The sequence below is a fragment of the Nomascus leucogenys genome, chromosome 5 (assembly GCF_006542625.1).
Source record: "Nomascus leucogenys isolate Asia chromosome 5, Asia_NLE_v1, whole genome shotgun sequence".
NCBI classification, from domain to species: Eukaryota; Metazoa; Chordata; class Mammalia; order Primates; family Hylobatidae; genus Nomascus; species Nomascus leucogenys.
In genome coordinates, this window is record NC_044385.1 from 63,703,356 (window position 1) to 63,724,435 (window position 21,080).

The following is a 21,080-nucleotide window of genomic DNA, read 5'->3' on the forward strand; positions in this document are numbered from 1 at the left end:
TATTTATTTGTTTTTATTTTTATTTTTTGAGACAGAGCCTCACTCTGTAGCCCAGGCTGGAGTGTAGTGGCACAATCTTGGCTCACTGCAACCTCTGCCTCCCGGGTTCAAACGATTCTCCTGCCTCAGCCTCCCACATAGCTGGGATTACAGGCGTGTGCCACCATGCCCGGCTAATTTTTATATTTTTAGTAGAGATGAGCTTTCACCGTGTTGGCCAGGCTGGCCTCCAACTCCTGGCCTCAAGTGATCTGCCCTCCTCGGCCTCCCAAAGTGCTGAGATTAAAAGCGTGAGCCACCGTGTCCAGCCCTGTTCCTTTCTTTTTAAATCGCTGGTTGTACGGGTATCGCATGAAGCACACAGGAAGTGGGGAAGATCAGGGGCGAATAACACAGCCTTGGCAATAATCCCAGTATGAATGGAGGAGGCATCTTCTCCCCACCTCTCCCCCAGGACTGCTGCAGTTGGCCCCTCCGTTCTCTCTCTCCTTTTTTAAACAAGAAACTGAGGTAAAATGTATATACACAGAACTGCACATATTTAAAGTGCCCAATTTGATGGGTTTGGACCTATGGAAACACCTGGAATACCCAGCACCACAATCGGGGTAATAAACATACCCATCACCTGCAAAAGGCCCCTGTGTTGCATTGTTTTTTGCAGTAAGAACATTTAACATGAGAACTATCCTCTTAACGTATTTTGGAGTGTGCAATACATATTGTTCACTATGGGCAGGATGCTGTGCAGAAGATCTCTGGAACATATTCTTCCAGCATAACTGAAACTTTATATACATTGAATAATAATTCCCCATTTCCTTAAATCCACACCCCTCCCCATCCCTGGAAACTGCCGTTGGATTCTTTGCTACTCAGAGTTTGACTGTTTTAGATGCTCACATCAGTACCATCAGGAATATTTACCTTTCTGTGCCTGGCTTATTTCACTTAACATAATGTCCTCTGGGTTCATCCATGTTGCCGCAGATGGCAGGATTTTCTTCTTTTTTAAGGCTGAATAATATTCCATTGTATGGATATACCATACTTTCTGTCTTCATTTATCTGTCAAAATTACCATATCACCTTACACCTGTTAGCATGGCTATTATCAAAAAACAAAACAAAACAGAAACAAAGGATGAGTGTTGGTGAAGATGTGGGGAAAATGCAGCTCTCATGCACTGTTAGGAATGTAGAAGGGTGCAGCATTATGGAAAGAAGGATAGAGGCTCCTTAAAATATTAAAAGTAAAATGGCCAAATGATCCAGAATTGCGCTTTTGGGTATATGCCCCAAAGAGTTAAAACCAGGATCTCAAAGAAATACTTGCACACCTGTGCTCATTGCAGCATGATTCACAATGGACAGGATATGGAAACAACCCTCCTCTCTCTTTCACTTTCAATCTCTTCATCTTTAGTTTCTTTCTACTCTTTAACCTCTCTAAAAGCTCCTTCCCTCTTGAGCTACAGCCTGGTCTCTCCATACCCTGCCATCAAGATTCTGAGAATGGCAGGCACTTACTTTCTCTTTCCCCACCTATTCCATAGCAATGAATCTGGGCCCACCTTCACCACTGAACTGAAGCCATTATCAGCACCAATGACTTTCTGAATGCCACATCTGATGGCTTCTTCTCAGGTGTCTCCTTCCAACAATTCTTTTAAAAATCTTTTACTGGATGGGCAGGGTAGTTTGCGCCTTAATCCCAACATTTCATGAGGCCAAGGCAGGAGGATCATTTAAGGCCAGGAGTTTGAGACCAGCTTGGATTCTTTCGTACAGCAAGTCCCAGTCTCTACAAAAAAAAAAAAAAAACAACTTGCAATCCCAACTACTCAGGAAGCTGAGGTGGGAGGATCGCTTGAGACCGGGAGATTGAGGCTACAGTAATCTATGATCACGCCCCTGCACTCCAGCCTGGATGATAGAGTGAGACCCTATCGCAAAAAAATTAAAAATTAAATAAAACTAATATTTTACTGGATTCCCACATACTGCCCAACCTAACCATGGTTCTCCTGCCCCACCTCCACCTGCCCATCTATCTCCTGCACTGGCTTCTCTTCCTCTCTCCATCCTCAGGTGAAGTTACCCCAAGAACCTTTTATTACTCACCCTGCACTCTTCCTCAGCAATCTTGTTTATCTGCACAATTACCCTTTGAGATATTAGCCTCATTTTACAGACAAAGACACTGAGGTCAGAAAGGTTGAATAGAGGCCGGGTGTGGTGGCTCATGCCTGTAATCCCAGCACTTTGGGAGGCCGAGGCGGGCAGATCACTGAGGTCAAGTGTTTGAGACCAGCCTGGCCAACATGGTGAAACCCCGTCTCTACTAAAAATACAAAAATTAGCTGGGTGTGGTAGCGGGCGCCTGTAATCCCAGCTACTCGGGAGGCTGAGGCACAAGAATTGCTGGAACCCGAGAGGCAGAGGTTGCAGTGAGCCGAGATCACACTATTGCACTGCAGCCTGGGCGACAGAGTGAGACTCAGTCTCAAAAAAAAAAAAAAAGAAAGAAAAAGAAAGGAAAAGAAAAAAAGAAAAGAAAGAAAGAAAGAAAGAAAGAGAGAGAAAGAAAGAAAGAAGAAAGAAAGAAAGAAGAAAGAAAGAAAGAAAGAAAGAAAGAAAGAAGAAAGAAAGAAGAAAGAAAGAAGAAAGAAAGAAAGAGAAAGAAAGAAAGAAAGAAAGAAAGAAAGAAAGAAAGAAAGAAAGAAAGAAAGGGAAAAGAAAGAAGAAAGTCTGAGTAGCTTGAGCAAGGTCACACAGCTAATAAGTAGCAGAGCCAAGATTCACAGCCGTTCTGACCATCTCTAAAGCCAGTGGCCTCCCCACCACATTGCCCTGCCCCAGGCACTAGAACCACATGTAGCGTCTAATGTAAAAACAGCTACATACCCACTCCACTACCCAGCTCCACAATGCCCTGCTTGCAGCCATTCACTCTCCTGGTGGACCTCACCTGCTTCTCCCTCGCTCTGGATTATTCTGAAGCAAATACCAGACAGAATGTCATCCAAAATATTTCAGTATGGATCTTTTAAGAATACAGACTAATCTTTCAAAAAAGCTCAATGTCACCATCACACTAAAAACTACAGCCAGTGTTCGCTGACTGTCCTGTAAGTGTTTCATTCTTTTTTTTTAATTAAAATTATTATTTGGAGATAACTGTAGATTTACATGCAGGTATAAGAAACAATGCAGAGATCCCATGTGCTGTTTGCAGTTTCCCTGGTGGTAATTTTTGCAAAACTGTAGTGTAAGATCCCAACCAGGAAACTGACATCGATACTGTCAAGATACAAAACATTTCCATCACCATAAGGACCCCTCATGCTGCCTTTTATACCTGCACCCAACTCCTTCCTGTCCCACCTACCATCTCCTTCTTAAGTCCTGGCAAACACTCATCTGCTCATTATTTCTCTAATGTGTCATTTAAAGAATGTTATATACAAGGAATCAAGCAGTATGTAACCTTTTGAGATTGGTTACATGTTGACTGTTTCTGGTTTTTTACTTATATGAATAATATGAATGTTCCTGTAAAGATTATTCGGTGAATGAAAGTTTTCATTTTCTGTGATAAATGCCCAGACATCCAATTGCTAGGCCATATGGTAGCTGCATTGTTTGCTTTTAAGGAAACTGCCAAAATGTTCTCCAGAGTAGCTGCCCCATTTTACAATCCCACCAGCAATGGAAGAGCAATCTAGTTTTTCCTCATCCTCACCAGCATTTGGTACTGTCACTATTTTTTATTTTATACATTCTGACTGGTGTGCTTAGCTCGCATTTCTCTAGTTGCATTAGCTGAAGTTGAACGTCTTTTCATGTGCTTATTTGCCATCTCTGTATCCTCTTCCTGTCTTTAGTCCATGTTCTAAATGGATTGTTTGTCTTCCTACTGTTGACCTTTGATAGTTCTTTATGTATTCTAGGCACTGGTTTGGACAGATAAGTGGTTTGCAAATATTTTTTCACTTCGTGGCTTTAAAACAAATTAAACACATCTCTGTAGCTTTTATTTTCATCTTCTTAACAAGGTCTTTGAAGAACAAAAGTTTTTCACTTTAATGAAGCACAATTTATCAATTTTCTCTTTTATGGATAGTGTTTTTCAGAACTCTTTGCCTAGCCCTTGATCCTGAAGACTTTCTCCTATGTTTTTCTAAAAGTTTTATAGCTTTACGCTGTATATTTAAGTCTGTGACCCATTTTTAGTTAAATTTTAGATAGGATCTGAGACTTAAGTTGGGGTTCATTTTTTTGCATGTCGATGTCCAGTGGCTCTGGCACCATTTGATAAGAAGGCAATCTCTTCTCCATTTAAGTTTCTTTTGCATCTTCATCAAAAACCAGTTGGGCATGTTTGTATGGGTCTAGTTCTGGGTTCTCTGTTCTGATCCTTTGACCATTGGGTCTATCCTTCTGTGAATATCAAACAGTCTTAATTATTGTAGACACATAATAAATCTTGAAATCTGCAAGAGTAATTCCTCTCACTTTATTCTTTTTTGTCAAATTGTTTTAGATATTCTAGTTCCTTTGCCTTTCTATTATATGAATGGATCCATTATAAGGATTATTTTAGAATAATCTCATCTCTGTATACAAAAACTTTTGCTGGGATTTTGACAGAAATGGCATTAAACCTGTATATCAATTTGGGGAGAATTTACATCTTTACTATGTTTGATCATCCTATGCTCAAACACAGTTTATCTATTTATTTATATCCTCTTTAATTTCTTTCATTGGTGTTGTGTGGTTTTCAGCATATAAGTCATGTAAATGTTCTGTTAGATTTAGATTTTAAATATTTCATTTTCTTTGATTGATTGAATATAGTATTATATTTTAATTTCAGTGTTCCCATGTTCATTGCTAGTTTATGGAAATACATTTGGGTTTTGTTTGCTTATTTGTTTGAGTCCTCCAATCTTGCTGAATTCATTTATTAGTTCTAGATTTTTGTGGATTTCTTAGTATTCTAAGTAGACAATCATATGCAGACAATCATATCATCTGTAGAGATGAAGGATTTTATTTCTTCCTTTTCTGTCCATATGTCTTTTAATTTCTTTTCTTGTCAAATTGCACTGGCTAGACATTCCGGCACTACACTGAATAGGAGTGGTAAAGGCAAAAATCCTTCCCTTGTTCCTGATTTTAAGGGGATCATTAAGAACTCAATCTTTCACCATTAAGTATAATCTTAACTACAGGTTTTTCTGTAGATGCTCTTTATCAAATTCAGGAAGTTCATCTCTATTCTCATTCTTCTGAGAGTTGTTAAAATCATGAATGTGTTTTGAATTTTGGCCCAAAAAAAGTTTTTCCATTAATTGATTAATCATATGATTTTTCTTCTTTAGCCTGTTAATACGGTAGATTATATTGACTATTGTTTTAGCATTAAACCAGCCTTGCATCCCTGGAATGAAACTCACTTTGTCGTGGTGTGTAATTCTCTTTATATAGTACCAAACTCCATTTGTTACTATTCTATTAAGAATTTTTGCCTCTATATTAACGGAGGATATTAGTCTGTAGTTTTGTTTTTTGTGTGCTGTACTCATCTGGTTTTAGGATCAGTATGACACTGGAGTCACAAAATGTACTGGGAAGTGTTCCCTCTTTTTTTATTTTCTGGAAAAAATGTAGAATTGTTGGTAATCTTTCTTCAAACATTTGGTAGAATTCTCCAGTGAAACTATCTGAGCCTTGAACAATTCTTTTCTGAGAGATTTTTAATTATAAATTAAACTTCCTTAATAGTTACGCAGCTCACATCATCTATGTTATATTGGTTGAACTATGGTAGTTTGTGGGTTTTGAGGAAATGGTCTCTTTCATCTAAGTTGCAAAGTGTATGTGTAGAGTTGCTCACAAGATTCCCTTATTATTGCTTTGATGTCCACAGGGTCTGTAGCGATATATCCTGTTTCATTCCTGATATTGGTAATTTATGTCTTCTCTCTTTTTTTTCCTTTGTCAGCCTTCCTAGAGGTTTGTACATTTTAAATTTTGTTGATCTTTTCAAAGAACCAACTCTTTGTTTCATTAATATCCTCTTTTCTTTTTCTGTCTTCAGGATAATTGATTTCTGCTCTTATCTTTATTATTTTCTTCCTTCTTGTTTTTGGTTTATTTTGCTCTTCTTTTTCTAGGTTCTTCGAGTAGGAACTTAGATCTCAGTCTTTTCTTCTTTCCTACAGTATGCATTCAGTGATACACATTTCCCTAACAGCACTCCTTTAGCTATGCTAACAAATTTTGATATGTTTCATTTTTAAATTTCATTTGGTACAATGTATTTAGAAGTGTGTTTTAGTTTCCAAGTGTTTGGAAATTTTCCTATTATCTTTCTGCTATTTATTTCTAGTTTGATTTCATTATGGCCAGAGAACACACTATTATTTTATTCTTTGAAATGTATTGAGGTTTGTTTTATGGCTTATGTATTAAGCATGTCTTTTTATTCTTACGTTTTGGTATCAGAATAATGTTCGTGGCCTTACTAACCTTGGGGAGACTGTCCCTCCCAGAGCCAGCTGATTCCTAGAGATGGCAAATAACTCCCTGTGAGAGCACCACTCATATGCAAAGCAACCAATCCAAACCTAGACCCTAACCACCTCCTTCATCAGTCACTCACAGAGATTTCACATTCTAGGCCGCTGTCTACCGGCCCTAATCAGTCCAGGCCCAGGTATCAGACCAATGGGGATAGCCCCTATGCCTCAGAGCCCCCTGACATTTTCACACTAGCCAATCCCAAGTCTGCTAAGCCTGCTTACTCTGTCTTGCCTTTCCCAGAGAAACCACATTAATGGCTCTTGCCCACATTTCCCCCTGACCCCCTCTGCCTCCTGACTGACTCTGTTCCTTTTCCGTATGGCTCTGCATGGTGTGTTTGCCCCCTATTTCTAGAGCACTGTGAGTAAAAACCTCTTCCTTCATGACAGTCATTTCCATGCCTGCATTTCTTATCACACCTGATTAAATAAATGTGGTCTATCTTGGTACACATTTGTTGGACTAGAAAAGAATGTATATTTCAGTGTCGTTGAGTGAAGTTCTTGGTAAATCCCAACTAGAGCCTGTTGGTTGATGGTGTCGTTGAATTCTTTTACGTCCTTGCTGGTTTTCTGCTAGTTTTTCTATCAGTTGTTGAGAGGGGGTGTTCAAGTATTCATCTATATTTGTGGATATGTCTATTTCTCCTTTCAGTTTCATCAGTTTTTGCATCACTTATTTTTCAGCTTTGTTATTTGGTGCATACACATTCAGGATTGCTATGTCTTCTTAGTGAATTGACACTTTTAGCATTATATGACGTCTCTCTCTGGCTCATAATTTTCTTTGCTCTGAAGTCTACATGATATACCTTTTTCCATCCTTTTGCTTTTGACCTGCCTATATCATTAAATTTGAATTGAGTTTCTTATAGACAGCACATAGTTCAGTAATGTGTTTTAGTCCATTTTGTCAATCTGTCTTTTAATGGATGTATTTAGACCAATTATAGTTAATGTAATTGTTGATGTTTAAAGGCTTAGATCTGCCATTTTATTTTTTGTTTTCTGTTTGTTATGTCTGTTTTTGATTTCTGTTTTCTTTCCCTCATCCCTTTCTGTAGTTTGCTTAAATGTTTTTTAGAGTTCTATTTTTATGTATGTATTATTTTTGTGTGTATCTTTCTGTAGGATTTTTAGTGGTTGCCCTAGGTGTTATATTGTATTTACACAATTTATCACAGCCTCCTAATGTTGTCACTTTACCAGTTTGAGTGACATAGAGAAACCTTACTTCCCATTATGTCCCTTAACCCTTCTCCATTTATAATTGTCTTAGATGATTCCTCTACATATATTTAGAACCACATCAGTCAGTGTTATAATGTTTCTTTCAACTGCTAAGTATTATTTAGAAAACACAAGAGAAGAAGGAAAATCTATTGTATTTACCCATATTGTTGCTTACCATGTTCTTTCTGATGTTCTAAGATTTCTTCTTTTATCATTTCCTTTCTGAATATAGAACTCCTGTTGGCTATTCTTTTATGATTGGTCTCTTGGTGATACATTTTTTGCTTTCTTTTATTTGAGAAAATTTTTATTACCTCCTCACTCATGAAGGATATTTTTGCCTGGAATAGAATTTTGAGTCGACCTGAAAAATATTGTGCCACAGCCTCCATGATTTCTTGCAGTGGTGCAATCTCAGCTCACTGCAACCTCCACCTCTTAGGCTCAAGTGATCCTCCCACCTCAGCTTTCTGAGTAGCTTGGATTACAGGCGCACGACACCACTACTGGCTAATTTTTTTTTTTTTTTTTTTGTATTTTTAGTAAAGCCCTGATTTCGCCTGTTGGCCAGGCTGATCTCAAACTCCTGGCCTCAAGTGAACTGCCTGCCTCAGTCTCCCAAAGTGCTGGGATTACAGACATCAGCCACCACACCCAGCCTGGCCTCCATAATTTCTAACGAGAAATTCGAATGGTTTTCCCCTATAGGTAATGTTTTTCTCTAGCTACTTTTAAGATTGTTCCTTTGTCTTCAGTTTTCCGAAATTTAATTATGATGTGTCTCGGCATGATTTCTTTGGGTTTATTTTGTTTAGGTTTCACTTCTTGAATTTGTGGATATAGATCTCTTACAAAATTTGGAAAGTTTTCAGCCATTATTTTTTCAAGTACTTTTTTTAGTCCTGCCCTCTTTCTCTTCAACTTCTGGGATTCTGATGGCTCAAATGTCAAGGCTTTTGTTATAGTAACTCAGGTCCCCAGAATTCTGCTCATTTTTTTTTTCAGTCTCTATTCTCTCTGTTGTTTAGATTGAGTAGTTTCTGTTGTTTTGGTCCACTAATTCTTTCTATTTTTAGTTTTTGTGTTTTTATTTTAGTTATTGTATTTTACGGTTCTAGAATTTCCATTTGGTTCTTCTCTATATCATCTATTTCTTCACTGACGTTTTCTATTTCTGTTTCAAACATGTTTGTATTTGTTCGTTGAAGCCTTTTTATCATGACTGCCTTAAGATCTTTGTCAGATTATTCTAACATCCCTGCCATCTTGGTATTGTTTTGTTTATTCAGGTTGAAGTCTTGGTTCTTGGTATGACAAGGGATTTTCAGTTGAAACCTGGACAGTCTGGCCAGGCATGGTGTCTCACACCTATAATCCCAGAACTTTGGGAGGCTGAGGCAGGTGGATTGCCTAAAGTCAGGAGTTTGAGACCAGCCTGGCCAACGTGGTGAAACCCCATCTCTACTAAGAAAATACAAAAAATCAGCGGGCTGTGGTCATGGGCACCTGTAATCCCAACGACTCGATAGGCTGAGGCAGGAGAATTGCTTGAACCCAGGAGGCAGAGGCTGCAGTGAGTCGAGATTGTACCACTGCACTCCAGCCTGGGCAACAACAGAGAAACTCTGCCTCAAAAAAAGAAACAAAACAACAACAACAACAACAACAAAAACCTGGACACTCTGGGTGTTATGTCATAAGACTCTGGATCTCCTTTAAAATCTCTGTTTTAACTGGCTTTCTCTGTCACCCCTCCAGAAGGGAATGGGTGCCACCTCACGCTGTCAGGTGAAGGTAGAAGTCCAGGTTTTCCATTTGACCTCCATTGACACCCAAGGTGAGGAGAGGCTCCTTGTGGGACAGGGTTGGCAGTTCCAGCTCTCAGTGTAATCTCCACCAACACCATGGTGGGGGTGGCCTCATTTCTAGCAGGCAATGATGAAAATCCTGACTCTCCGCTAGACCTTCTTTGACACCACCTGCGGGAGGGGCAGTAGTGCCTCATTACTGCTAGGTGGGATGGGGTCCAGATTCCCAACACGGCTGCCACTAATATCATGTGGCAGGAGGGTCTTGTTACCTGCTGGAACAAAAGTCCAAGCTCCCTACTTTGCTTTTTCTGACACTGTCCCAGTGGGGATGTTGAGGCACCCTATTACGGCCTTGCTAGGGCAGAAGCCGGGGCAACCTGTTTGGCCTTTGCTGGCATGGTGAGTGGTAGCAGAGACACAGTTTTTTCTGTGATATTGGCTAAAGTAGACTGGTTATTGTCTAAAATTTTTTTTTTTTTTTTGAGATTCAGTCTTGCTCTGTCACCATGCTGGGGTGCAATGGCATGATCGAGGCTCACTGCAACCTCTGCCTCCTGGGTTCAAGCAATTCTCCTGCCTCAGCCTCCTGAAAAGTTGGGATTACAGGTGCATGCCACCATGCCTGGCTAATTTTTTGTATTTTAGTAGAGATGGGGTTTCACCATGTTGGCCAGGATGGTCTTGATCTCCTGACCCAGTGATCCGCCCGCCTTGGCCTCTCAAAGTGCTGGGATTACAGGTGTGAGCCAGTGCACCCGGCCTAAAATTTTTATGTCTTGCTAGGCTTCCCCTTTACTGACCTTAGACTGGAGACAGAAGGCTTTTCCTGGCTTGTCTTTGAGTTTGTTTTGTTTTTGTTGACACCCATCTGTGTTTTGGGTCACTGGCTTCCCAACCCCTCCAACCACACTCCAGCCTTAGTTTTCCAGTTAATCTCTCAGTCTGTGAGAGAGTGATGGAGAGTCTCCATGCTCTCCATTTTCAACCTTCCCGAGGGCACTTGCTGTTTCTTAAGGGTCATTTTCTTATCCCCACCTCTGGGCATTGTACAAGCTCTCTTCTACCTGGAATGGCCTGCCTGCCTGTCCCCTCCTCCACCCTGTCCTTCTAGACCAGCTCAAAGTCTTCTTCTTGAGGATTCTCCTGCCTCCCCGCAGGCAGCATCATCCCTCCTGACCCTCCTCCCCAGGGTGCTCTGAGGGTGTTTCTGCTTTGCTAAGTTCTCTCTGCTTCTCTACTAGGGCAGGGGCTCCTGAACAGAGAAGAGCTGATCTCATTCTCTTTGCTCCTGCCTCAACATGATCCTTCACATACTGAGCACCAATAAGTGGATGTTGAACTAATCGGCATCTGAAATACCAATCCTTTTTCTCCTGACTTTGTGGCATGGCTGTTGGGAAGGGAAGAAGGCTCATTGGCTTCCTTACCGTGAGGGACCTGCCAGTAGCTTTCTGAAGCCCTGTGAATAACCTCCCAACACGCCAGAACTGCTGTTGCCATGGTTTCTCCCACCCATGAGGAGTACTTAGGTGAATGCTGATGGAAGAACAGAGCAGGCTGGCCAAGGCCTTTTCAGGCCATTTTAATAGGGAAAAAGTTGGTGAAGAAACAGAAGGCCTTGAAACCATTCAGATGGCAGAGTGCAGTGGGAAAATCTCACCAAGATGAGGAATTAAATTAACTGTGAAACTACAGCCAAGAATCTCTTTAAAGATAATATTACAGACAGCAGAGACTCTATCATTAATCAGCCTCAGAAATGTGAAGGTGCTTGTCAACCTAAATTATTTCTAGGTATGATTGATTTCTAGCTTTTTCCTAACCTAACTTTTAAGTTTATAGATTCAGGATTAATGTGGTATTTTAAATTGTGGTTAGCAGTAAGCTGTAAATAATTATTTCTTTGTATACCATTTACTTTTATTCATCTCTTATTAACTTAGACATTAGTTTTCTATTTGAAATATATTAATACAACATGAAACAGTCTCTTCCAAATGGTAGACAGTATCTTTTCAACTCTTCAATGTTCACTAAAGGGAAGGCATAAATCTAGAGGGGAATTGACTGTTTCTGGCTGAACTTCAGCCCAAAGAGAGACCTGTGAGTGGTCTTCTAGACTCTGCTCATGAAGGGGTATGCCTGGCACTTGTCAAAAATTACTATTTAAGTTCAGAATTAATATCAGAGAGGCTCTTGGCTGAAAGTGTGCCACAGACTCTAACCTCCTTAAAAGAGGTGTGGGATTTGAGATTTAACACTTTGTGTTTCCTCCCCATACACCACATTTCTACGTGCTGAAGACAGACACCCTTCAGTTAGAGCTAATGTCAACGGGATCAAGATCTTAAGTTTCCCCAGAAGTACGTTCATCAAAGTAGTGCTGTCCTAACCAGTTCAGGCCGCTATAAGAGAATACCATAGACTGGGTAGCTTATAAACCACAGAAATTTATTTTTCACCATTCTGGTGGCTGAAAGTCCAAAATCAGACATCACCAGATTTGATGTCTGGTGAGGGCTGCCTCCTAGTTCACAGACACGGCCTTCTCACCCTGCCCTCCTGTGGCTGAAGGCGCAAGGGGGCTCTCTGGGATCTCTTTCATAAGGGCACTAATTCTACTCCCCTTAATCACCTCCGCAAGACCCCACCTCCTAACTGGGGGTTAGGATTTCAACACAGGAATTTCAGGGGAAATACAAACATTCAATCCATAGCAAGTGCTAAGTCCAGCTATAAGATCATAAGAACCAAATAATTACAGACTATAGCCCATGGCTTCCCAAATTTACTGCATCAGAACTTCTGGTCCCACAACCCAGAAATTTGTATTTTTATTTTTTATTTATTTTATATTTTTAGACGGAGTCTCGCTCTGTCACCCAGGCTGAAGTGCAGTGGGACGATCTCGGCTCACTGCCAGCTCTGCCTCCTGGGTTCACACCATTCTCCTGCCTCAGCCTCCCGAGTAGCTGGGACTACAGGTGCCCACCACCTCGCCTGGCTAATTTTTTGTATTTTTAGTAGAGACGGGGTTTCACTGTGTTAGCCAGGATGGTCTCGATCTCCTGACCTCGTGATCCACCCGCCTCGGCCTCCCAAAGTGCTAGGATTACAGGCGTGAGCCACCATGCCTGGCCAGAAATCTGTATTTTTAACAAACTTAGGAGTTGATTTATTTTTTATTTTTATTTTATTTTTATTTATTTTATTTTTATTTTTATTTATTTTATTTTATTTTATTTTTTGAGACAGAGTTTCACTCTTGTTCCCTAGGCTGGAGTGCAATGGCGCAACCTTGGCTCATCACAACTTCCACCTCCTGGGTTCAAGCAATTCTCCAGCCTCAGCCTCCAGAGTAGCTGGGATTACAGGCGCCCAACACCATGCCCGGCTAATTTTTTATGTTTTTAATAGAGACTGGGTTTCACTATCTTGGCCAGGCTGGTCTCGAACTCCTGACCTCCGGTGATCCACCTGCCTTGGACTCCCAAAATGCTGGGATTACAGGCGTGAGCCACCAAGCCCAGCCAGGGGTTGATTTTTAATCAGCCAGGCTTATTCCAGGTTGCACAGAGCAGCAAAATGGTCCCATTTCAGTGTGCCTAAGAATTACCCGGTGGGGTTGCTTAAAATGTCCATCCCAGCGCCCACCTTCAGAAGGTCGAATTCAGTCAGCCCCCGATGGGCTCCAGAATCTTCATTTTGATAAGTCCCTCAGGTCATCTTCATCTCATGCTGATCTTCAGAAACGCTCCCAGACGCATGTCATTTCGAGTGGCCCATGGAAATAGCTGTGCCTCTCTGACACAGTTCCACTCTGGACCTGCGGCTGTGAAATGTGTGCTGCATTCAGCCATTGGTGTGTAATCACTATAGATAGACCCTTTTCAGCCCTGTGGACTCAAAACACGAGTTTGTTTTTCAGCAACCTGTTCCACGCGGGGATGGGGGTGGAGGGGTCAGGCAGTCCCCGCCCTGGGAGGGCCACCGTGTCACCAGCTGCTGCCCTCCCTGCCTGTCCTGCGCATCTCCCCAGCGAGGACTTCTCCAGCCTCCATCTCTAGGCATCGGATGGGCCCTTAGATATCCAGCCATTAGAGATCGAAAGAACGATAGGTCCTTCTTTCAAACACCCTGCAGTCGGCTTCTCCTTACGAGAACCACACGAAAGCCTTCGGGAAAATGCCTCTCGGGATCTACTTTTCTTCGTCTATATCCTACTTAGCCTATCGGTTTCTGCTTCCTGCGGGGCTACAGCCCTCTCGTCTTTTTCTGCTGGCTCCTTTGCTCTGTTCTCCAGTGGCTATCTTCTTTCTCCTTTCTTTCAAATGTTCTCCCTTATCTTCTCTGATACAGACAGAAGGTCAGGAGCCAAGCCCATTACACTGACAGAACCCGATGTCCTGATGCGCTCTGTACCGCCCAGATTTGGACGTGGATGCGAGGCGAGCTGGCCAGAGAGCGATCATTGCAGCAAGGGTCATTATTCCCATCTTCTCTCTGAGCACGGAGGTAGGGGGACTTCTGGCCCCAAATGTTCCTTCTTCCAGCTGTGGCTGCCTCCATACCGCAGACTGAGCCTTTAATTTGGAGAGCCTAATGCACCAGTGCTGTGCCAGGCACAGTACACCTTCTGCATGGAGGACAGTTTACACTCTTCTTACAGAAGAGGAAGGACGCTCAGAAGGCTGAACTGTTCTGCCTAAGGTTGCTGAGTTGCTAAGGAAAGCAGCAGCCTCAAATTCCTGCCTTACTGATTCTGGGATGTGAAACGGAAAGGGTGGGGTGGCAAGCCCCAGCTGCCCTCAGGGGCTCTTCCCAAGTGCTCTCTTAGGTTCTCCCTCAAACACACAGACTCAGGAGAGCGCACAGGGCAAGGCGGGAAGCCACCTGTGACCTGGGTATGACAGGGAGGACCCCAAAGGCCTCCTGCCTGGTGCAGGTGCGTTTGCCCCACCTGGCTGCCATCTGTCTCCTCATCTAGCACCAGAAATTCGTTCCCACAGGCCTTACCAAAATTGTAAACAGAGATCCTTTTTGATGCAGTAATCCCACTTTTAGGAATTTATCCTGCAGAAATACTCAAGTGCAAAAAAATATATAAGGATGATTTTGCAATATTATGTATAATAGTATAAAAATGGAAATGACATATATATCCATTATTAAAGAATAACCCAGAAGCATTAGTTAGTATCTGGAAACCATTTACTCATTTATGTAAAGAATAGATGTTAAACTGTTGTAAATGGGGAAGGGGGGCAAAGACAGAATTTATGAAAGGAAGGGAAGGGAAAGCAGAGGGGAAAACATGAACATTGTGAGAACAGTGAGTTTTGGTTTTTGTATTGTTCAAAAACTTTGAGAGTTTCACTGTGGGGTGCACTAGTCAGGCTGTCTCCAGGCAACATCACTAATGTCCTTCCATTCATGCCCCTCAGTGAAGTCTTGTCTGCCCTGTTTCCATCATCAGAATTTTCTCACAGTTAGTAGGGAAAAGGTTAAATAAATTATAGTGGAGCTGTGGAACAGAACAAGGTAGATCTCTGTGCACTGACAGAGCTGAACAACATGGGTTGTGGCCACAAACCTCCGTGTGTGTATGTGTGTATACAGAAGAAAGAATGAACAATCATACACCAAACTGTTCATGGGGAGGGAACAGGGACGACTTTTACTTTTTATTCTTTTAGTTTTTATTCTACCTAATTCTGAAGTTTCTTTTTTCCTTCTTCTTTTTTGAGACGGACTCTTGCTCTGTTGCCCAGGCTGCAGCGCCATATCTGCTCACCACAACCCTCACCTCCTAGGTTCAGACAACTCTCATGCCTCAGCCTCCTGAGTAGCTGGTAATACAGGCGTGTGCCACCACGCCCAGCTAGTTTTTTGTATTTTTAGTAGAAACATGGGGTTTTGCCATGTTGGCCAGGCTGGGCCTGAACTCCTGACCTCAGGTGATCTGCCTGACTCGGCCTCCCAAAGTGCTGGGATTACAGGCGTGAGCCATCACACCTGGCCCTAATTCTGTAGTTTCTTAATTTTTGCTGATTATATATTACTTATTTCAAAAATTATAAATGAGAATTAATTTACCCTTAAAAGAAACTTTCTTTGTATTGAAGTATTTCATCAGTAAATAGGTTTTTTTAGCTGCAGGTATAGCCATGCTACTTGTGGAATTATCAAATTGCTTCCATCCTAGTTGGAAATAGTATGATAGAGACTACAATAAGAAAGAAGTAAACTGAATTAATAATGTGTGGTGAATGCTATCATAAACTCATAGATCCAGCTAATTGTCCTAAGATATCATAGAGCCCATTGACAAATGGGCCTCCAGGGAGAGCCCGAGACACCTGAGATGCCCTCGCAGGTGTCCCTGCCAGCTCAGCCCCCATCTCACAGGACAGCGTGGCTGCTACATGCAATGTTGGGCAACCCTGCACACTTTGGAGAATCACCAGGCTAACGTTATCCTCAAATTATGTAATTGCTACTTTTGACTAATGATTAATAAGTTGTCATTCTTGTGTGAGTAGTAAGGGAGCAGTATTTTATAGTTATAAATTCAGAAATCTAGAATAAAATATTAAAAATAAAACCTCAGAAATAGGAAACAGACTTTGGATAATTTTTAATGTTCCTTTTGAACATCAAAAACAGCAATCTTCAGAATCTGTAGGAGAAAAAATAAACAGTGAATTATAGCCTAGAGTATCTCTTGATAGTCTAAACGAAAGCAGAATAGCCTACAACATTTTTGACATTGTGTAAGAATCAGTAATAATTTGTATTTCAGAAATAAAAAGCAGTTTTATTGTTTCAACAGAAGTAGTGGCTTATTGTTGCTAGTAACATAACCACTGGATAAAAACGATGCTCAAAAGTCCTATTATTAAAAGCTGAACATACATACATTTTATCAAAATAGTAATTCTATTAAAGCTCACAACTCAATAAATGAAAACTTATACCCATGAGTGAATAAAAACTTAAAAGTGTATCCTAAATAAGTTTCACATAATAGGTCATCTGAAATAATAAAAATATAATTTATAAGGGAAATTTAAAAACATTTAGTAAGTAAAATAAGAATTTTTAACATTATCTACTATATAATTTTAAGTAATCGAGCAGGTTGTTTCTGCTTTAAATAATGGTGAGTTAGTTTATCCAAAACAAATGCTACTGCTGAGAAAAAGAGAAGTTGAGCAATATAGACAAAGCATCTGTTTGAAAGCATCAGAAGGCTGCCAAAGTAGCAAGGGCTTGAAGATCCCAGAGAGAAAGAAAAAGCAGAGGGATGAGACAGTTGCCGATTTGCGAAACAAGGAATAAACAAGAAAAAAAAACCCTAAATAGATACCCCAGGCTTTCAGTTCAGACCTTGAAAGGGATAGCTGGGAGAAGGACTCACCTGGAAATCGGCCGACGCTCACCAAGACTAAAGCCAAGCTTTGAATTCGCTTAATCTTTGGATGGATTAATAGTACTTTCCCTACCCCAACTGCCTTCCAGAAGCAAAAATAAATCCTGCTGGGAAGAAGTTAGCATCAGCCTGGGCCTCTATGTGCTGCATTCAGACTCATTCTCCTGTTGGCCACCACAGAGCCACTCTCTACTCAACAATGCCAACCTTGAGTTCTATCTTTATTTCTGGCACTTCGAGACCTATTATTTCTTTCACTTAGTTATTTGTCAAGGTTTTTATGTGATATTTTATTGAGAATTATTATATTTAATGTGGGAAGAGAAACTTCTTGGACAGGTCCTACTGACATGTTGCAGGAAGTCGAAGTCACCTAAATGAATCTTCTAACTTGGTTTCCAAATCTCTTTAAATTAAAGACATACATATAGTCTTTAACAGTTTTTCCTGGCCAGGTGCGGTGGCTCACGCCGTTTGGGAGGCCGAGGCAGGCGGATCACCTGTGGTCAGGAGTTTGAGACCAACCTGGCCAACATGGTGAAACCCCATGTCTACTAAAAATACAAAAAAATTAGCCGGGTGTGGTGGCACACACCTGTAATTCCAGCTACTCAGGAGGCTGAGGCACAAGAATCGCTTGAACCCGGGAGGCGGAGGTTGCAGTGAGCCGAGATAGCACCACTGCACTCCAGCTTGGGCGACAGAGTGAGACTCTGTCTCAGAAAAAAAAAAAAAAAAAAAGTTTTTCGTGAGTATTGAAAAGATGGTTATCAAGTACATCTTTTTCTCTCTTCTTTCCTTCTTCTCTATTACTATTTCTTAATATTCCTACAGGTGAAATAAAACTCAAAACTACAGCTTTTCTACTTGTTAGAAGGTTTCATAAAACATCTGGAGGAAAAGATTGGTACTGATCTCTAATGCAGGGCTCAAGAAACTTCCCCCACATACTTCTTTCCAAGGACCTCACACACCCACCCTGTTATGCCACCTTAATTTAAATTTTTGCACCAGTAATTAACAAGGAAAAAAACAAAATATATGAAGGAATAACAAGAAGACACAAATTTTCTGAAAATAAAAGCTCTAGTAATTGGTCAATGAGAAGAATCCTCTATCACTCATTTCACATCAACGTGTTTAAAAACTATCAGTGAAAATTTTAAACTGGTTTAAATTTTTTAAATTGGTATAAACCTGTTGGCAAAGGTGTAGAAAAACAGGTCTTCCCTTTGCTGATGAAATGAAAATTGGTTCAATCCCCATGGAAGGCAATTTGGCTATATCTATCAAAATAACAAATGCACATACATTTTGACCCATCAAATCTAGGTTGAGGACATTATCCTCCAGAAGTACTTGCGTAAATATATAATGATATATGTACGTGACAAATAATTAGAGTACAATTTGTATTATTTATTACTTAAATGTTAGTAGAATTCACCAGTGAATATATCTGGGCCTGGAGTTTTATTTGTGGGAAAGGTTTTTGTTACAAATTCAATATTCTTAATAGATACATTTTTTCATTTCTGTTTGTGCCCATTTTAATAAGTTGTATTTTTCAAGGAATTTAAATTTGTCCACTTTAATCAAGTTATTGAATTTGTTGGAAGAAAATTGTTCCTATACTTTATTATTAACCTTTTTAGTGTCTGTAGGATCTGTTGTGATTTCCCCTTTTTCATTCCTGATGACAATGGTTTATGTTTTTTCTCTTTTTTCCTTAATTACTGTTGCTTGGAATGTTATGGACAGAATTGTGTCCCTCCAACAATCATACATCAAAGCACTACTGTGCAGTGTAATGGCGTTTGGAGACTGAGCCTTTGGGAGATAGCTAGGTTGAGATGAGGTTATGAGGGTGTGGCCCTCATGATGGGATGAGCGCCCTTATAAAAAGAGACACCAGAGAGCTTGCACCTCAATCTCTCTCTGCCATGTGAGCACACAGAAAGAAGGCTACCATCTGCAAGCCAGGAAGAAAGCCCTCACCAGAACCCAAGCGTACTGGCATCCTGATCTTGGACTTCCAGCCTCCAGAACCATGACAAAATAAGTTTCTGTTGTTTAAGCTACCCAGTCTATGGTATTTTGTTATGGTAGCCCAAGCTAAGACAAAGAGTTTATCAATTTTATTAATATTTTCAAAGTATTAAACTTTGGCTTTGTTTGATTTTCTCTGTTAGTTGCCTTCTACTTCATTGATTTTTTATATTTGTTATTTCCTTTCTGTACATACATTGCGTTTCATTTGTTCTTTTTTCAAACTTCTTAAGGTGGAAACGTAGATAGTCAATTCTAAATTTTTCTTCTTTTTCTAATATTTATTTTTAATATTTAAGGCAAAAATTTCTCTGTTAGCACTGCTTCAGATACATACCCCAAATTTTAATATTTGTGTTTTCATTTTCATTGATTTTAAACATTTCAAATGTCGGCTCTTGGGCTGCTCTGTGGAGTGTACTATTGTTTCACTATGCTTAAATCTATGCTAGCATAAATCTATGCGTTCCAGATACTTGGGTGGAGCCAAGATGGCCGAATAGGAACAGCTCCGGTCTCCAGCTCCCAGCCCCAGCGACACAGAAGACGGGTGATTTCTGCATTTCTGCTTGAGGTACTGGTTTCATCTCACTAGGGAGTGCCTAACAGTGGGTGCAAGACAGTCGGTGAAGCGCACTGTGCGCGAGCCGAAGCAGGGCGAGGCATTGACTCACTCGGGAAGCGCAAGGGGTCAGGGAGTTCCCTTTCCTAGTCAAAGAAAGGGGAAGCAGACGGCACCTGGAATATCGGGTCAGTCCCACCCTAACTGCGCTTTTCCAACGGGCCTGGAAAACGGCACACTAGGAGATTGTGTCCCGCACCTGGCTCGGAGGGTCCTATGCCCACGGAGTCTCGCTAATTGCTAGCACAGCAGTCTGAGATCAAGCTGCGAGGCGGCAGCGAGGCTGGGGGAGGGGCGCCCGCCATTGCCCAGGCTTGCTTAGGTAAACAAAGCAGCCAGGAAGCTCGAACTGGGTGGAGCCCACCACAGCTCAAGGAGGCCTGCCTGCCTCTGTAGGCTCCACCTCTGGGGGCAGGGCACAGACAAACAAAAACTCTGCAAGAACTTCCACAGACTTAAATGTCCCTGTCTGACTGACAGCTTTGAAGAGAGTAGTGGTTCTCCCAGCACGCAGCTGGAGATCTGAGAAGGTCAGACTGCCTCCTAAAGTGGGTCCCTCACCCCTGAGCAGCCTAACTGGGAGGCACCACCCCAGTAGGGACAGACTGACACCTCATTCAACCCGGTACTTCTCTGAGACAAAACTTTCAGAGGAACTATCAGACAGCTGAATTTGTGGTCTCACGAAAATCCGCTGTTCTGCAGCCACCGCTGCTGACACCCAGCCAAACAGGGTCTGGAGTGCACCTCTAGTAAACTCCAACAGACCTGCAGCTGAGGGTCCTGTCTGGTAGAAGGAAAACTAACAAACAGAAAGGACATCCACACCAAAAACCCATCTGTACATCACCATCATCAAAGACAAAAAGTAGATAAAACCACAAAGATGGGGAAAAAACAGACCAAAAAAACTGGAAACTCTAAAAAACAGAGCACCTCTCCTCCTCCAAAGGAACGCAGTTCCTCACCAGCAACGGAACAAAGCTGGATGGAGGATGACTTTGATGAGTTGAGAGAAGAAGGCTTCAGACGATCAAACTACTCTGAGCTACGAGAGGAAATTCAAAACAACAGCAAAGAAGTTAAAAACTTTGAAAAAAAATTAGAAGAATGGATAACTAGAATAACCAATGGAGAGAAGGGCTTCAAGGAGCCAATGGAGCTGAAAGCCAAGTTTCGAGAACTACGCGAAGATTGCAGAAGCCTCAGTAGCAGATGCGATCAACTGGAAGAAAGGGTATCGCTGATGGAAGATGAAATGAATGAAATGAAAAGAGAAGGGAAGTTTAGAGAAAAAAGGATAAAAAGAAATGAACAAAGCCTCCAAGAAATTTGGGACT